This window comes from Pinus tabuliformis, chromosome 6 (assembly GCF_031772625.1).
Source record: "Pinus tabuliformis cultivar Carrire ecotype Pingquan chromosome 6, CPIR1, whole genome shotgun sequence".
NCBI classification, from domain to species: Eukaryota; Viridiplantae; Streptophyta; class Pinopsida; order Pinales; family Pinaceae; genus Pinus; species Pinus tabuliformis.
Genome location: NC_142292.1, coordinates 2,038,341,034 through 2,038,359,130, shown reverse-complemented (window position 1 = coordinate 2,038,359,130; position 18,097 = coordinate 2,038,341,034).

Here is an 18,097-nt window from a genome sequence, read left to right as displayed (position 1 = left end):
GCTATACTAAGGGCCACGGGGTTTTCCATTCTGGTTCTTGTGGATTTAGATAGGAAACTGGTGTTTTTATGTGAAATTGGTGAAAATAGAGGGCCTTTGGAAACTTGAATTCTAAATGCAGCAACTAAATTATGATGAAATTTGGGTTTTTCTGATTAATTACAGAGGAAAGAAAGCATTTATAGGGTTTCTGGACGAAAACTGGTAAATACCTATTTTTAGCGACGGGAAATAGAATGTAGGTTCACTGGGTGTGAATGGCGGACTCAGAGCGGTGTCAAACTGCAAGTTTGAGGATGGTTGACAGTTGGGTGCACGAGCTGGTCGACTTCAATGTTCAGGTTGCTCCATGCATGTGTTTTGGAAATAAGAACGAAAAACTAATTCTCTTTGTTTTTTATGCAAATTCAACTTTTAGCGGGTTTGGGATTTGCACAGATGGCGTCAACAGGAAAATGATTTGAAGTTTTATCGGTAGCAGGAGGCGGTAAGCGGTTTTCATCACACCGCTAATAGAGGGGAGGTGGTATTTGCGCATGACAGCGCGATTCCACAAGATGAGTGACACGTAGCGATGGCACTGTTAAGAAAACCGCTCACCATCACATGCTAAATTTCGGTCACAGAGGGCCATGCAATATGCAAGACAACCATCGGATCTGTCGGATCTGATTGGATGGCTATCAGGGAGTTGAAATGACTGGTGGTTAATGGAGGGCGGGCCCAACATAATTAAAGGTTTTTAATTACATCGGGGGTGATGTGATTGGTCGAAGAAGTTATTAATTAATCATGGGGGTTAATTGATCCTTTTATTAACATGGAAAGGATCGGGCTCTTAATTAACTACGGATTAGTTAATTAATCCTATTTATTGACTGTATTATGGTTATATTTAATCGAGGGGCGGGATATGTAAAATTTGGGGTTTTTGTTGTATTTATAATAATACGGGAATGGGTAATGTTTATATAGGGGAACTATATCGTAATATGAATTAGTGGTTAATGTGATTTTGTAAGATATGAATGCACACTAAGTTAAAAATGTTTTTGAAAGCATTTTCATCATACACATTTAAGACTTAGGCTAAGTGAACATGAGGGTTTATATGAAAAATGTTTTTATTTTTCCTAAGTAAAATAGGATTTTACTTAGGAAAATATTTATTAGGGAAATGAATGACTTATGAAGGGAGGTGAATATTGATGAAGGGGTTTAAGTACTTAGGCATTATAAATTATTGGGCCGAGGGTCTGGTCCCTCCAAAAGTTAGATAAATGCTCTGAGCCCCTCTAATTTGATAGATACCTTGGCATTTAGGGAAAATTAGTGAAATTTTAGGGAAAATGAGTAGGGAAGTTAATTATTTTTTACTTTTCTTGCTTGATGTTCCTTCCATGTGATAGATGCCTTTGCCTTGTGATGAAAGTAAAAGATTTACACATTTAGACTTATCATTCACCACATATTGTATTACAATCATCATCTACTTACCCTACCTACTTAACCTAGCATTTTTACTTCTTTATTAGGGTGCACTTAGATTGACAAACCCTTATCAAATCTTTCTTTTCTTTTACATGGTGATGCCTATCTAAATCTACACTTATTACATCCAAGGGTTCAGATTAAACTATTGAGCTCCTTTTTTCACTCTACCTATCTATTTATTTGTCAAGATTACATTGTTTGGTCAGATCTTTATTCTCTACTTCTAAAACATGAAAATGAAAATATGAACTAGCCAAGCTTAAACTGTTTGACTATTCATGCATTGTGGCATAAGTGACAAGCTGCACACAATTTTATTATACAAAAGTAAAAAAGTATTGGATTTAGGCTTGCACACTTTTCTGGTCTTTTGTTTTTGTTGGGGTTCATTTTCTATCATTTTTTGACCTCATTTTATTTCTTTTCACCCTTTGATTTTTCTTTTAGGGTATACCCTCTTTACATTTTTAAAATTTTTAGATTTTTTTTACAAATATGGAAAACCTTTGCAACAAGTAAAGGTTTGAACATATTACAAAGCTAAACAAAGTCAATCATGATATATGACACCTATTGGTATAGGGGCATAACAAATAGAATTATTCTTCTTCTTTGACATCCTCTTTCTCCTCTTTTTAGACTTCTTATTACAAGAAGGAGGAGAAAGAGGAATCCTAGATTTATCTTTGAAAGAAGATGAATGATTAACATCATATGTTGCCCCTGAAACAAAGCATTGATCTGAGAAACTTCAAGAGCATTCAGAACATTCAGAGTGGACCATAGCCGAATGGGTAGTCCCACATTCAATCCAGGAATATTCAAAGTGGTCATCAAGGGAGTACCAATGTTTACAAAGAAAGGAAAAGCACAAGGATTGCCTTTTGGGAGGGTACCTTGGTTGGTTTCAACAGTAATATGGGTCATGTATAACTAATTTGCAGAACCTTCCCTTACGGGAATGTACAAATGGCTTTTCAAGGAAGATAGATACATAATCAAAACCTTTGCCCTTAAGGAGGCAACTCCACAACTTTTGAAAGAACTAACAAAAGCCTTTCAAGATTGGTGGAGTGGCAAGTTAGTCACTCAGAATACAAAGTCCAAAAAGTGACTAGACAAAATTACTTAAAGGAAACTATATACAAGGATAAAAGAGCACTCAACTATAAAGTCCCTAAAATAAGTTAGCCATTCAAACAACTTTCAAGTATTTCCACTTCGGGTGATGAGGACCAAACACCAAAATATAAGAAAGTGAAGTAGAGGCCTTCCAAAGATAGTCTGGGATAATGATGGCCCAGGCCTACCAGCGAAGGTATCAAAGGAAGTTACGCTAACCTCCAAACAATAGCTTGTGCCGGTGCAAGCCCCAAATGTTCACAAGGGTGCCCTCCAGAAGTACTACTGAAAGTGATACAATGTCAACCTCAGGTGCCATATGATTCCCCTCCATAGCCACCTGTGTAGATCCCTAGGATCGGCAACTAAGGTTACCAACTCGTGTCAGAAGCCATGCGGAACAGTCTTGAGGTAAGAGACAAGTAGGAGAGGGGATATCTCTCTTCCTTATCTTCAAAAACCCTCGTGCTTAACTCCTAGATTTGGAGCTTTCCTAGTCTCCCTAACGCTATTGGATTTGCACTCTTTATTCATAATTCTATGTTTGACAATTTAGAGTGGCCTTGGAGAGTTTACTCTCCTCTCGCCTAATCCAAGGCCCTAAATAACCTAAAACTTGTTGGTGTACTTAATGACAATACAAAAAAGTTCTAGTTAATTTTAATTAATGCTTGATTTTAAAGGTTGTTCTTTTAAGTCAAGGGTATGGGAGTGAAACTAATTATGTGTATATGACTCAACCAAAATCAAAGGAAAGTAACTACATGAATGAAATTATTTTTCTTTCGATGAAAAGCAACTTCTACATGGGTTCTAAGAAACACCTAGAGAGCAAAAAACCTTTTCCTTTTCTTTTCTTGCAACATACTTCACACACGCAAAAACTAAAATGATTTAACAATGCAAAACTATCCTAATGCAATGTGTAATGAAGATGCAAGATCCTAAATCACTTTAAAACCGAAAGCAATTGTTTATCATGATTAATAAGCCAACTTAAGTATTGAAGATAATATAAATTTTGGATGCAACAATTCTCTCCAAACAAGAAGGGCAGATCGCAAAATATCACAATTCATTTTCAAAAAATGAAAAATGAACCAAAAAATTGGCTAAAGAAAAGAAAAACAATGTTTTTTAAGGCTTTTTCTTTTTCAAGAAAACAATAAAAGCAAATTTTCGAAAGTCCTCAAAATGATACCAAAGACTCAAAGACCGAAAGCAAAGCACAAGGAAACTTTGCAAGTTATCAATTCAACATGAATGAAAACTTGAACAAAAAGGTGTTTCAACTTGCACAAATGATGCAAAAGCAACAAAAAGAGCTTGGTGACAATGATCAAAAGACCAAGAAAGACAACTTTCAAAATCATCAATCAACAACTTTTGAAAAGAGAGAAAGGCAAATGGCCACAAGATGCAGTTTTGACACAAACCAAGAAGATCACAAAGATAAAGTTTGTCACAAAGATTGAAACCAATCTTTCTTCTCTGGAAAACCAGAACAACCAAGATTCTCAGAAAGAAATTTCGTGTGCTCAAACACAAATGATGACACTTACAATAAAACAAAACAAGACCAAAACTTTCCACAACAGGAGAGAATTCAAAACCGTAAACTTGCTGCAAAACCAAAGACTGCCAATAAAAACTGAGTGCTCAAGAAATACTCAGACCAACAAAAAATCTTCTGAGACAGAAAGACTTGAAAAAAAATCTTAGAAAATTAGGATATATGTGATTGCGTCAATACACAGTGGCATGTATACGCGATTTAGCCCAAAGAAACCTGTGTATACGAGGGTTCATATGGGGAAACTTGCGTACATATGCCACTGTAACCTGACAAAACTATGTATATGACAGTTCATAAGAAAAAACAAAAAATAGGTCTGAAGAAACTGCTCAGAATTAAAGTCCGAGTTCTTATAGGAACAGACAAATCAGTTACAGTAAGAAAACCAATAACTGAGCCTTGATTAGCTTAAATTAACCCAAACTAGGAACAACAATACTGTTGTCCCCAGCGAAGTCACCAATTCTGTTGAGGGACTTAGTCCCCTAGGGCTTTGGGTCAACACCCTAGCAAAGCGAGGGGTTATCTATAGTAAAAGACAAGCATTCGACACAGACATGATACTTAAATAAGCAAACTATACAAAGAGAAGTGTACGTGGGGGTCCTTTGTTCGAGTAGATTCAGCTAGGGTCCAAACCCTTTTGGAGTTCCTATCGATCCTTGAACCTGAAAAACAACCAATTCAAAGAAGCATAGCAATATACGGAAAACGTATCATATAGAAATCGACTTCACAACATATTGAAAGATGGTTAATTATACATTGAAACAATTATTCATATGTAAACCATAACAATAACATCATATGCATAAAGAAGATTGATTTTAGGAACAAGACAAATGTTTCTTTATTGCAGATAACTAAAAAAAAGCAAGGAAGGATATCACCTGAATCTTCCTCTTGCTGACTCCAAGCGGAACTGTCCTCCAGGTCCGTTCAATCCCAAGTCTTCAAAATTCTCCTTCCATGACTCACACAAGGATATCTCAACTAGTGAAATGACATCAAAACTCAAGGAAACAAGGGTTTCCTGTAGTGGGGGAAGTGCTGGAAGCACAAGGATCTTCAGACTTGATCAAGGATAATCTTAGCAGAGTGATTCTCTCTTTTCTCCCTCCCTTAAGGCTTTCCCATTGAAGCCTTTTTATACTTCTCCCAAGGTAGTTTTTTAGTTGGGAATTCATTAGGAACAGTTGGGGCCACGTGCACTAATAGGTAATCAACAGGTAAAACCTGTGATCTCCCCCCAAAATTAAGGAGATTTAATTTTTTTAAGTGTTTTAAGACATATACGCGGGTTGGGTATACACTGACCCGTGTACACATGCGTTTAGATTAGGGAAATGTTACGTATTGGGAATAAAACATTGTTTTTTAAGTATTTGGACCAAGTCTGGAAGGAGGGGTTGCCCTAGGCCATACATGCAGCATCACAAATATCAAGGGTGAGATTTGGAGCTATAATAGGCGGTCTTGCAGGCCATTCCCATTTCATGTTTTCAGCTCTTCCTGCTCCTCAAGGCATTAAGCAGCAGATAAGAAGCATACAAAGGGACTTTCTATGGGGCAGAGGGGAAGAGAAAAAGAAATCGACTTTAGTATCCTGGGACAAGCTCTACAATTCCAAAAGCCATGGCGGCTTGGGGCTGCATGATCCTGGGACTCTCAGCAAAGTTTCAGGAGCTAATCTTTGGCGAAGATGGATCAAGGAGTTGAATGCTCCCTGGGCTAAGATTTGGAAACAAAAGTATGCCAAGCATTGGCAGGAAAATGATCATATTAGAATGTCAGGGAAAATCAGGGGCTCCCATATTTGGAACCTTGCCTGGGAGAATAAAAGCATTGTTCAGCAACACTGTTTCTGGGAAATCCGAGCAGGGGACCTTACTCGATTTTGGGAGGACAGCTAGCAACAGGAACCCAACCTGTATAGGGATGACTTAGAAGATCTCAAGAGTGACATAGATAGCAAAGGTTGGTTTTTGGTAAAAGATTTCTGGGACCAGGGAAGTAATAATGAAAAATGGAGGAAATGGAAGGATCTAAGTTACAGTGATGAGAGTCCCCTGAAGGCCAAGGTAGATGCTCTCACCCAGGACCTAGAGCATAGAAGGATTCTGGTTTCCTCCTCACCGAACCAATTAAGATGGGGAAAGAATAATGAAGGTAACTTTAACCTCAAAGAGGCTAAACAGGAAGTTACAGGATTTAACTTTGTGAATACTAATCAAGTCTGGAAGAAACTATGGAAAAACCCCCACTGGATGAAAATAAAGTTATTCATCTGGATAGTGCATCAAAGGAAGATCTTAACTTGGGAGAATCTCCTAAAGAAAGGCTTCATTGGTCCTTCCAAATGTCACCTCTGTGGCTCACATGAGGAGACGATTGAACACCTTCTCAACCTCTGCCCTTTCACATCTAGAGTATGGGACTAGGTGGACTCAATCTTCATACAAACTAACAGGGACAGTCTCAACATATCCAATACCTTGAATAACCGGAGGAAGAACTTCTCAAGGAATGAGATTATTAATACAACCTGGATTCTGGTTCCAGGCTTTGTCATTTGGAATGTTTGGAAAGAGCGCAACAGTCTAATCTTCAAAGACAAAACAAGTGAGCCCCAACACATAATTGATTGAATTTTAAGGCAGCTTAAAGACATAATAAGAAGCTTAGTGAGGACACTTCCTAAGGATCCTCCTCTACCTCAAGAGGAGAATATTATATGTCATTTTGGTCTTTAGTCCATAAGTCCTCAAGGAATTATAAATCAAGTGAGAATAATAAATATAGGTGCCAACATTTGGAAGCCCCCTCCTTATGGTTTCTTCAAGGCTAACATCGATGGAGCTAATAAGGGCAACCCAGGTTTAGCTGGCTTTCGGGGTGCCATAAGAGACGATCAGGGGTAAACAAAGAAAATATTCCATGGCCACCTGGGGAAGGCCACTAATAACATGGCAGAGCTCTTGGCATTAGATAAATGTTTGGAAATCCTGGTGGAGTCAAATTCACGTAATGTTATCATTGAAGTAGACTTGGAATTAATCATTAGAGCAGCCAGGAAAATATGCAATGGAAATTCTCCAGATAAAGTGTCGAAGCATTGGAAGCTCCTGCAGGTCTTTCACCACATCCATTCCCACCTTCAAACCCTTGAAACTATCAGATTTGTCCATGTGAAAAGTAAAGAAAACATGTTAGCGGACCAGTTGGCGAACGAAGGAGTCACCAATAGGGACAGGGATTCTTGGTATTCTTGGGAGTTGTTACGTACAGGAAAATTGTGGGAGGAATGTCTTTGTCTGGCAACCAAAGATATGGAACTATCGATGAACAAGACAGATCGAAGGGATTTAGGAAATAGGGGGGATGGAGAACCCTAAAATGTTTGACCAATTTTGGTTTCGGATGCTTTCCAAAGCTCTAATTACTTTCGGTTGGATGGTGAAGGTATTGAATCGGGTAGCACCATAGCTCTGGTCACCTATTTTCATTTTTCTTAGATGGTGTTTGACGGAGAATCCAGGTGGAAGGCCCAAAATTTCCTACGAGACTAGTCTTACGGTCATCACTTGGTGACAGAGCGTAACTACTTTTCTGCGAAAAACTAATTCAAAACCATAAGTGGTATATCGGGCAGGGTTCGAACGGTTTCTAGTTTTTGAAGTTGGCCCCCGATTCCACTCTTCGTGCGAAACGTTGCAGTGAGAGGTGAGATAAAACTGCCCTCATTGAGTGGTTAACCCCTGTGCTTCTTGTCCGCCTGATATTCACGAAGGCCGTTGGATCTAAGTTGTGCAGTCAACTGTGGTGATTTGTTTGTGAAAGTTGTCCGAATGTTTCAGACCCGAAATAGTTTAGAGTGCTAAGCCTATAGTTTTAGTCGAGTTCATAAGTTAGTTTTTTGGGTGGTTGTTGTGGGTTTTCTTGTGGTCCCTCGATGTGACACTTATAACTTTTTGTGGGCCTCGGTCCGGTGGATTCGTCTTCCAAGGAGTTCAAGGTTTCTTTAGGCTTCTCTTGGGTTTGGGGGTGTGGTTTAGTTTCTTCCTGCCCTGCTGATTGTGGAACTCTCTCAGAGCGGGTGCGACTTCATGTAAATTATGTATTTTTGGCTAGCTTAATAGAAGGTCCTACTCTTACTTGATAAAAAAAAAAACCATTTTCTTTCTTTTCCAACAGTACATATGGACTCAGAAATAACACAACTATATAAATACTGCGATGAAATTGAAGCATCAATGCTTACATTGCAAAATATAGAAAACACATTTCTACTGGTACCAAATTCAAAAGTACCATTATACGCGTTCGTCCAACTATACAATTATTACTACAAATAAAATCTACTCTGAAATGCATAATCCACATTCATCAACATGAAAAAATGCAAAACATACAGGCGGAGTGGCAGTCAAGAAATATGCATCTCAAACTACACATAAATCTTCAATGGTGTTCGATATTCCATCGTTCGCCTTGCATATTCAACTAACAATATTTAAATCCCCATGACAAAGGTAAACTCATTTCCATTAATTCCAAATTCATTTTAACACAACTCACATGCAAACTATTACTAATAAATTTCCACAATTAATTTACATATTACAAATTTTAACAAAATATACATTTTGCAGGTTCATTGCTGCTTCTTCAAGTCTTCGATATCTCCAACAAGTTCTGATGCATTTTCAAATATGGAATGACAACCACAATGTTCTTCACAATGTTATATTTACTTTTTCACCTCTTCCATTTTACTATCTGTAAATTCCACCTAATGTATATCACTTGGCTTCATCTTCCACCGTTACATGCAATCTTGTTTATTAATTATTATTTTCAATAACCTTTCCCATGTAAACTACTACTAATGAATTTCCACAATTAATTTACATATTTCAAATATTAATAATACTTCTACATCACTTTAACAAAATATACATTTTGCAAGTACTTTACTACTTCTTCAAGTCTTCGATGACTCCAACAAGTTTTGATGCATTTTCAATTATGGAATGGAAACCATGATGTTGTTCACAATTTCATATCGCTTTTTCCACCTCTTCCATTACAATCTACTAGTATTTTTTTTAGAAACTTAAAAAATCATCACTGAAGATCAAATTATGATTAATCCTCAATTCCCCCAGATATAAAAATACAACGCCATAAATAGGTAGCATATGGAAAAATTACATCAAAAAAAAATATCATATCTTATACAATCTTTTGTTCCTCAAAATAATTTAAAAAAAAACAATAAACCTTAAAATAATATACGAAAACATGTTCACATAAACAATAACAACTACATGGATAATGGATAACCTCTACATGACACTACTATTATTTACAAAATATCCATATTCAGAATACACAAAACTAATAATTGCAACTATAACTCATTATCATCCACCCTTTCTTTTAATATTGTCCATTCACATGATCATTTCTTATTCCTCTTGGTTTACTGTTATCTCCTTATTTGATTGATCTTGTTCTGGAGATTCTTCTTCATCCATCACGGATTCTACCTCAAGCCCCTTATAGATGATCTCATTGCTATCCTTTAGAACAGAGTCTTCATTAAAAGTAACATTCATGCTTTCAACTATTTTTTTCATGTCAGATTGTAGCATTTATAAGTCTTTATTTTGTTAGGTGTGGAGCATGATTATATTATGTATTCAAAGGTATCACCACATTGGACCCTAGTTTGAAATGGGGCAGCAACGCCGCCCGTAAAATATTCGTTGTAGGTAATAGATGTAAAATTTCCTTGTAAAATGTTGTAATTTCATAGTCAATCTGGGTCGTTCATTAGGCGGAGATCTGATGTAGAAGTTATGTTTAATTTAGGGTTTTTTGCCCTAGAAGGCAACCCCTCACTATATATGATGGAATTGTATCATGTCTGTGTATATTGGCATTCTGAGTGAGGAAGAGAGAGGAGATTGAGAGCAAAGAGGGAATTACAAAAGATCTATTGTAGGTTGTATCTCTTCAGTTTTCCGAATAATATAAAAGAGAAGGACTGGCTGTTTCTCCGTGGACATAGCCCAAACTGGGTGAACCACTTATATCTGTGTCTCTCTTGTTTTATGTGTTTTCTATGTTTATATTTATGCAATATTTTATGTGTTCCATTGCTCTGTAATATATAATTTTCTAACATCTTTTACATGAATAACCAACAAAAATACCTTCGTCAACACAGGAATCGAACTTACCCAATTTTTGGTCTTCTCTTCTGATGTAGCATTTAATTCCAAAATTTTTCAAGTATTTGATGTTAGCCGGTCTTCCCTTCCATAGTTCGTACAGAGTCATGTTACAATTGTTCCTGAGCAGACATCCATTTATAATGAATACAATTGTATCAATTTCTTGAACCCAAAATTTATCATCCAATTTTGAGTCATTTAACATTGTTCTAGCCATTTCCTGTACGGTTTTGTTTTTTATTTTAGCAACTCCATTATGTTGTGGTGTTCTGGCTGTTGAGAATTTCCTTTTTATTCCATTTTCGTTACAGTATTGCTGAAATTATTTTGGCGTGAATTCTCCACCATTATCTGATCTCAGACATTTGATCTTCAAATAAGTTTCATTTTCAACCAATTCCTTGTAAATTTTGAAACATTTGAATGCCTCATATTTTTTCTTTAAGAAACTAACGACTGCCATTGTGGTGTAATCATCTATCATTAGAATAAAGTTTAATTCACCATCTAAACCTTTTGTTCTCATAGGACCACATAGATTAGTATGTATTAATTCCAATGGACATGACACAAAGTATTCTTTTGTCTTGAACTCAACTTTTGTCTGTTTGTCGTGCCTACAAGCTTCACATATCGTATTGGTAGATTTTTACGATTTCAAAATATCTCTTACTGCTTCCTTTTTTCTGATCCTACCAAATTGTCAAAATTTATATGTCCCATTCGTTTGTGCCATAACCAACTTTCATCTTCTTTCACCAAAAATCACCCTTTAGGTGCCTCATCCAAAATATATATGTCATTTGGAGCTCTGCTTGCTATAGCTACAATTTTACAAAACTTACCTTTCCTAATTTCACATTTCTTAGAGTTGAATAACATTGTGTGTCCTTGATCACACATCTATCCAACACTGAGCAGATTGTGATTCATATTTTCAACCAACAACACATCCTTCGCTAATGCATCCTTGCTTCCAAGTGTGACTGTACCTTCTCCTATGACGTTTGAAGACCCTTCATTTCCAAAAGACATTGTTTCGTCCTTATTTTCCTTCAATGATATGAACTTATTTCTATCACTAATCATATGTGTTGAGCAACCATTATCAACATACCAAACGTTTCTATTGCTTTGAGCCTTGAGAGAGAGAGCACACTTTTCAGTCTTATTTTTCCATACTTGTTCATTCTGATTTTGCGAGAATTCCTTTGAAGAAAATTGTTACATTTGTAACATTCGACATCATCTCTCAAATGATTAAACCTGTTGATATTCTACTGAAAACTAGAATATCCATTTATGAAAGATCTCCTGGAACTATATTCATTCCAAACATACATGCGACATTCTACAACTCTATGTCCAAACCTTCCACATGAATAACAATGACCATAAAAGATAGTTTTATACCTGGGAGGAAATATTCTTCGAGGAATTGTTTTCCATGGTCCTTCCTATGAGTCTTGATCTCTTGATTTAGCTGAGAGATCTACTTGCTTGGTATATTTTGCATATCCATCTTCTTTTGTAGTCATAGAAGTACTTGAATCCTTTTCAATTTTTTATTTGTAACCAAGACCATTCTTGTCACTACATGATCATTGATTGCTGATGAGTTCTTCCAATTCCTTTGAGTTGTTGGCATAGTTTTGAAGAGTTTTTCCATTTTTTACTTCCTTTCGTAGAGATACTATTTCAGCTTCCAATGCCTCTCTTTCCTTGTTGCTTTACTTTAGTTCTTTCCTGATAGATTATTCAATTTGGATGTATTATTCAACCTTGATTTTAAGATTTAGGACTTGTTCCCTTTTTTCCTTTAATTCATCTTCAAGAGTGTTGATGTGCTTCTTTTTAGCCTTGAGCTCTTTGATAACCCTGATCACTTTGTTTTGAAATTAAACCTCAGTCATCTCTTCTTCTCATTCTTCACCAAACACCTCTTGCTTATTGTGTTTGACCATAAACAATACTCTTCCATTGATATCTTATACATTATCACTATCTTCATTAGATGAGGAGTTGTCTTCTTTGGAGAAGAAACTCTTCTTAAACCATTTATTCTTGCCTTGATTGTTGTACTTCCTAGGAACTTTCTTTTCCTTCGTAAAAGTATCATTTTTGTGACGACACTTGCCTACAAAATGCCCAACCTCACCATAATAAAAACATATTAATGGAAGTTTACCTTTGAATTTTCCCATACCTATTCTCATTTTTCATGTGAAGTAGGCCAATTCTTTATCTAAAAATTCTTCTTCATTTTATTCCTTTTCTTCATCCTTACAAGTACAATTTTTTTCTTTTGGAGTATGCTTGTCCTTACTAGTATTCTGTTGATGCCCCGAAATTCGTTGCAACAACATCGGGGAAACCACCTGGTCCGGACCTTAGTGCAACTCCTTTTCCGTTTGGGATAGTGGCTCCGACTGGGGATAATGGGACCAGTTTCCCAAGAATTATAAGTAAACGGGATGGATGAATGACTTACGATATAGGGTGGTAATAAGTGAACAACTAAACTATAAGAGAAATATAATAACTATAATCTAATCCCGGGACTTATCAATTTGTAGAGTGCAGCGTTTGATAATCTGTGCTTTATGGCAGGCATATAGATGACTCTAACACTAAAGCATAGATGTTTAAACCATTTAAAATTGCTCTGCATAATTAGTTATGCAGAGCGATGATAGCGAATTACTACACTTAGTCATTTATATCATTGCTACACGCATGAGTAAAAGAGATAGCAAATCACAAAACATTCAATAGTGATATGAAATGAAGATTTGCTGTTATATTGCATACATGTATTCAACAATAGCAAAGATAATAACACAGCAATTCATATAATAGAAAAAACACAGATACAGATAATAGTACCATGTAAGCTGTTTGATCAATCCAGTATATTAATCACTATGTCGCAGTCCTTCCTTCAAACCAGAAAGCATTCCAAACAAGAGACAGTAGTGCACAATTGCATAAAACAGCCTTCTAATCAAAATTAAGAACCATCGGTCGAGTTTCACAAAAGAATATAGACTGAAGCACAATAGTGCAAACTTCAGCCTTTAAGTCTTTTACAAAATTTTACGACCCTTTCCAAAACAATGAAAGGGTCTATAAATACTATGCTAATCTAAATATCTAAATATCTAAAAAATTGAAAAGCTACTAAATTGGCATTAACAAATATCATCTTCTTTTCTGGCGATCTGGCAGTCGACGGCGATGCTTCATTTGGAGGTCTCTTTGCCTTTACTCCTTCGCTGACATATCGCCAGCATTGGCTCTACTTCTGGTGGAGTGTTGAGATGCGAAGTTAGCTGGGCATCATATGTGGCATCCTGAATGTCGGAAATCAGGTATCGGAGGGCATTTGTTAAACAGTTAAGAGCCGACCTTTGAGAGTGTGGTTTAATCAGAAAGAGCCAGTATGCGTCGGTGGTTAAAGTATTTACTCCAGCGATTAACCGTCCTTGCTTCTCCAGATCAGGGTAATTTCTCTGCTCCAGCATGTTTGCTGTTGTTATGCTTCCAGGTGTGCACTGGGAGATCATGTTTGCCAGATAGAGTGTGTCGTTGACTAGATTGATCATGTTGCTGGCAATCATCTTACATCTTGAGGCCGCCCTTTCCGCTTTCATTACCTGGGTGTTCCATTCCATGAAGAGTATGTCCTTGTACGTTACATGGATTCGGGACAAATTTGCCGCTTTCCCTTCTGGAGTGTCTTGCCACTCAATATATTCAGATATGTCATCTTCGGCCTGATCTAGCTCGTTTCTGGCCTTCTCTATTCGCTCACACACTGTTGCGGATGTTTCACATAATGACTCAGCGTCAATAAGTTGTAGGCACAAGAGTCTGATCTGAGATATTAATGCGCCATTTATTCGAGTTGCCTCTGCTCTGAAATCATTAACACTCTGGGCGTCCTTGATACCTTCGAGCTGTGCCGATAGCTGAGCTATTTGCTCATCTTTAGATTTCATCATTAGCTCATTTGACATTTTCAACTGTGACAATGCCTCTGCTAATTCTTTTGCCTTCTGAACCTCACTTTGGTCTATCCTCTGTTTTTCAATTTGCAGCTGCTGGGTTAACAAATTGTTTTCTTGCTGTTGAGCCAGCAACTGCTCTTCTACCTGTGCTGCCTTGTTTTTCGCCTCAATTACTTCTGCCTGCAATGCGTATATTTCATGATCTTTAGTCTTCAACAGAAGACTTACCTCTGATGCTTTGTCAATAGTCACTGTCGAATAAGCTCCCGCAAATTGCGACAGCTTAGTTAGATCATCGGAGGGGTCCAATACCCCCTTCTAGACCACATTGCCCGTGACTGTTTGCTCAGGAGAAATAGAAGGTTGATCAAGCCTTCGTCTTTTCCTAGAGCGCCTAACAACGGCTCTATGCTTTGGGCTGTAGAAAATATCTAGGGGAGGAATTTCTTCCACCTGAAGATCAATTTGATCGGACGGGTCTTGAGTGATTACCTCGACATCCTGTGAAATGGGTGGGCCGCTGGTTCCTTCTAGAACCTGAGAAGAAGTAGTATCGGGAGCATTGCTTGTTTTAGAGGTGTCTGAGTCTTTGGAGGCTTCCTTACCACTGATAATGGAATCGAATTGGTTCCATTCTTTAATCAACTCAGGATCGGTGGAGGTTTGTTCATGTTGCTCTGTGTGGGCTTTGCTCCATTCTTTTTCTTGTTCTGCCCTCTGCTGTTCTTCAAGTGCCTTCTGCTGCTGCTCCTCCTGTGCTTTCCGCTGCTGCTCCTCCTGTGCTTTCCGCTGCTGCTCCTCCAATTCCCTTTTCTGCCTATCTTCCAGTTCTTTCTTTGCTTTCTCTTCTTCTTCCTTCTTCCTCTGTTCCTCTATCTCTTTCTGCTTTCTTTGCTCTTGATCCTTTTGTGCCTTTTGCTGCCTTTCTATTTGCTCCTTTTTATGCCTCTCTGCCTGCAGCTTGTTTTGCCTTTCCTCCTGTTGTTTATCATGCTCTTTAATTGTAACAGGAGGTGGATGTATCTGCTGCTGACCAGGCTCGCTTGAGGAAGATGCTGGGGTCGTGGATAATAAATCTAGAGGCAGAGTTTGCAACCTCTGCTTTCTAAGTTTATTAAACTCAGTTAACTCCACATCTTCGTATCTCATTGCAGCAAGCTGTTTGGTTTGGCTTATTGAATCGGCACCTGCGAACAGGTCATCAAACTCATCTTCTTGATGGACAATCTTTGACAGTTTGGCCTGTTCCAGGGCAATGAAAGCAGTCTTGTTCGGATCATAGAGTCTGTTTGGGATAGTGGCCAGGGATATCATTTGGAGTTTTGTTGCTTCTTTTTCTGCATGTTTGTAATTCTGCAGCGTATAAACCCCAATTCTTAAAGGAAAAGAGGGCCAGCCTCTCTTCTTCTCATCTTTGAGAGTTTGTGTGACACTCTCGGACATAATCTGGTAGCAGATTTCCCGGGCTAACAATTTGTCTGGGATGTATAAAGGGAGAACGTGTGGCCTAGCTTTGCTTCCAAAAACTCTAATATAGGTGAAATGCTCTTCCCCGAACCAATGCGCTACGGCTGGTAAGTCAAAAGAGGCTTCATAGGAAATTCTTGGGATGGGTCTGTCGAAAATAGAATAGTGAATGGGCACCATGAAACCATTGCAAATTTGATACAAATGGTCCTTGTAAGAGGGCTTCCACAATTTCCGATGGTACAAATGAATGGGTGTTGGATCATGGGTGGTCCATCTCCAACCGAGGACAGGAAACTCAGAATTAAAACACAGGGTATCCATAATGTAAGCAGAGTAATAAAATGGTGGGATTTTCCTTTCGGTGACTCTGGTTTTGGCTCTAAATTCACGAACAGCTGTGACCAACTTATCAGACAAAATAGTGGCCCAATCCATAATTGTACTATTGACAGCCGCTTCCATTAGGGGAACCATGTCAATATGGATATTAGCGGAGTCATGTAATCCCCACAATCTACACATCATAATCCCAGCATAGCAATAGGGAGAAGCCAAAGAAGCATTGGAGTACTTACCCGAGCTTTCATGCTTGTGTTTGGCTAGGTTCTGCCTCCAATCTCGGAGGGGTTCGGATGGTGATTCATTCTCGTTTGCGAATTTCTCCATGAAGGCTCTGTTATAGACTAGCTCCGGTTCAGGCAAATGATACATTCGCCTCAGGTCATCAGGCTTGAATGACCCGAAAATCCTTCCATCCTTTGTATGAAAAGTTCTATCAGTGAGGGTAATTTCCTCAATTGCCCAGCGTACCACATCAGTGTAAGGTAGGACCTGCTCTCTGGCTGCTATTCTGTGCAAAAAGGAGTCGGCCAAGTCTTTGAGAGTTGCCTCGGACTTCCTTAGTTCATCCACACTAGCCTCAGTCACTGTCTTTGTCGGTTGCTCGGCTTCTAACAGATTATATGTACCCTGCCATGTAGTGCTAGGAAGACCAGTGCATGTAGTATCTGAGATTAGGCCTTTCTTCGAAACTATGGCAGCTTGACCTGCGACAGGTGTTACAGTAGAACCCGCAGACTTCTTGAATTTCTTCCCCATCATGTTCAGGCTTCTCTCGACGGCTGAATTCTACACAAATGCAAGAGAAATCGTAACAAGGAAATAACAACGACAATCCATAACGGGAGAGATATATTACTTGAAGCGTGGCAAGATTAATTCTAAAAGTGGCTGCGGATCTAATGATTTGAGAAGGCACCGCAGATGCAATGATGGTGATTTTACGGCCTGCAGCTCCATAAATGACCATTACATCGTTATTAAACTGAATGACCCCTTAAAGCGTGCAACAGATTTTTTTAAAGGTCTAATCGTAAGTGTTCGTTAAATCGAAGGGGCAAGGTATTAAATACGCATGCATTACCTTATCCCTGCATTTAACGGCATTTTGAAATATGTGCTTTTGACAACCAGATTTAAATATAACTTTAAAGCTTGAAGCAGTCACCTTTTAGGAACTCTGATCATCGTTAAGCGTCATCGCATCGCATCGGGGGTGTGAGTGATACTATCGTTTGGGAGAGGTCTTGGCGAATGCCGATTGCGACATCGCATCGGATTAGCGCGTGAACACATTACTAGATGTATGTCAAATGATTTGCCGACTTCCGATTGCGATATCACATCGCATCGGGGAAAAGATCTGAGCGTCTTATGAAAGTGTATGAGATTTCGCCGACTACCGATAGCGATATCGCATCGGGTCGGGGCTTATAACTTAAAGCGTTATTTCACAAGAGGCAGTGCCGATAGCCGATCGCCGATATCACGTCGCATCGGGGTGTAAGATATGTGCTCTTTTTGGGTGTGCATTGAATACCGCCGATCGCCGATAGCGATATCGCATCGGCAAGGACCAAGGTGATATTTAAATGTGTTTCTCTTTTTATTGCGACACGTGATCTTGCGATTGCTTTTTCGTACTTAACCTAAAAATTGCATGATATTTATTCAAAAAGGCTTTCATTCACAAATTCATTTGATTATCATACCCTTTTTGAACAAATTCATTAATGCCAATTAAATTTTTAAAAGGGACCCATTTCATATGTTAATTGTTTGTGATTAAAAATGTTATGAAATGGGGGGTTGTTGTAGGGCACAACATCTTCTTAGATGCAAAA